This window comes from Lycium ferocissimum, chromosome 11, assembly GCF_029784015.1.
Source record: "Lycium ferocissimum isolate CSIRO_LF1 chromosome 11, AGI_CSIRO_Lferr_CH_V1, whole genome shotgun sequence".
NCBI lineage: Eukaryota > Viridiplantae > Streptophyta > Magnoliopsida > Solanales > Solanaceae > Lycium > Lycium ferocissimum.
Window position 1 is genome coordinate 56432447 of NC_081352.1, and position 2500 is coordinate 56434946.

Below are 2500 nucleotides of genomic sequence, written 5' to 3' on the forward strand. Positions count from 1 at the left end.
CTTGTTAACTTGTCTTCCTAAATTTCCTTTGCAATTATTTATCAATATATTACTATTTACTTGCTACTATCTTATATTATAAATTAATCTAATCACATATCTTATCCACCACTTATAAATTTACTTGTTATCCATTTTTAAGGGTAACCAAAATATCTTTTCATAGCAAACACACTGTTGGTGTTAATGATGTCGAACACAAATTTATAACAGCTCATGTTGATAGTTGAATTATATGGAATGCACTGAAGCAATGAGAAAGATCATGTCCTTAGCTAGATTTTGTTTTACCAATAATCGCAATGCATTTCAATAGTATAGTGAATAGTACATTACTAGTTAAATATAAAAAGAAATATTTGATATTTCATAACAATAGCAACAATACCACCACTGCAACACAGAAAGGAGAAAACCAATGACAACGTAAGAAGCGTATATCAAGACAATACACAAATATTGTCAGTATGACATGCACATTTGCTCATTTTAAGATCCAAATAACTTTTTATGAGTTTGGATTATTTGATTACAATGAATGAAATTTCAAATAGTACTACCAACCGTAGCAAGGGGTGGGGTAGGATACAAGCTTCACGAGGCCGTGTAGTGGTATAGTAAGAATTTATTCATTTTTAAAAAAGGACTCAAGCTCGAGCTTTGCCGATGAAGAAAATTTTGATATAAAGTGCTTCACTCCTCAATACGATCCGTGTGAATTCAAATTAGTTAAATCAACAAATTCGAATACAACATAATTTTTTTTAAAAGGACACCAGGGTTCACTCATCATGGCTCATCATACCTTAATGTGTCTCATCATTCTTTCTCTTAATCCCTTGCCTCGTGCATTTTGCTTAAGGTTCTTCTTTTCTGATTGTATCAATAATATATATATATATATATATTTTTTTTTTTTTTTTAACTTTTTGACATTTTTCATCATTCTTGATTGGTTTCTTTTAATTTGTTAAAATTGTACTTGTTATAATTTTTGTGCACTCATACCAAATTTTTCTTTACATGTTCGATTTATCATTTGAAGGAACAACGTAAAAATCATTCTTTTAATAAGAAAATATTAGATGACACTCATTGCTACATAAATTAAAAAAGAATGAAAATGTTCAAAGAAAATCAATTAGTAGGAGTATACCAGATCAAGCATTAAAAAAAAAAAAAAAAAGGAAATCTCTGCCCCTCCCTGTTGTCGTTCAGAACGACAAGTATGGTTGGCGATTAGGTTGTTAATTAGAAAAAGAGGAAGACATCGGATAGGCCACTTTATTTTTCAAGCATGATTTCTTGACTTTAGTATCTATAGGAGCAACTTTTGTCATTTTAAAGCAAATATATTAATACTAGAACTCAGTAGAATAAATTCGCAATAGAAATTAGAAAGGATAACATAATTCTAGTAGCATCAAAAGTGTCTTCTAGAAAAGTAAAATACCAGAAGAAGATGTTCACTTGGCATTTTGAAAAGCCAATTACTTACAAAATAGCAATACTTTTTTTGTTGTTGTTGAAAATAGGAAAAGAAAAAGATGTCCATGCATTTCGTTTGCCCTTCGGCACGCAATGGCAGACCGAAAACAAGGAATGGTTAAAAAAAAAAAAAAATACCTCGAAATCCCTTTAAATTAGCATTATTTATTCAATGCACACTTAAATTATTTTTTCTTTCAATTATTTTTAATACCTAGTGATTTAATAGTCTTGACCTCCTTGAACGACCTAACCCTAATAAAGTGTGACAAACATTCGCACGATTGCTCCTATCTTGGGGCGGTCTTTAACTTTTTCACCTCAAATTCTTTGGTCTTTAATTTTTGCCCTTCGGCAATTTAAGTGATAAAAAAGTAGTCAAAAAATTAAAGACCAGTCCATATGAATGGAATCCGCGCAAAAACTTGCATGTATATTGTATAGGACAAAATCTGTAGACACCAAGTGGACGTATCAAAAGATGACACGTGGCGATGGGACAGTCGGTCCAGAAATAAGCGAGTTGAGACTCCGTGAAACATACGACATTTCGGAGAAGTAATTTGGTAACCGCTACCGGAGACAGAAGCTATAAAGGGCCGGGAGAAGCATGCCAACTCAACGGTCAAACGTCATTCAATACACAGTGGTTACAAGAAATCTCAAGTCTTCCTCCGGTCTTAAATGTCCATTAATACCCTTTAGTATCATTCATTGCCATAGCATTAATATTGGTAGTAAAGAGGGCATGACTCATGAAACTTATGCTCCATAGCTCAAGTATAAATAGAGCATCTCATTTCATTGTAAGAGGCATCTGAAAATATATACAAGAAATACCTTGCTTTTATTTTGTTCTTAGATCCTAATTGCTCTTGTTCAATTAAGCAAAGTTATGATTGTTCGCTTGCCCGGAGACTCTAGCTCAAAAGCTTCTCCGAGACTCAGGCTTTTCTAACTCCTTATTTTTAATTACATTTCGTTCATATTAAGTTCTATTGCTATTTGTCTC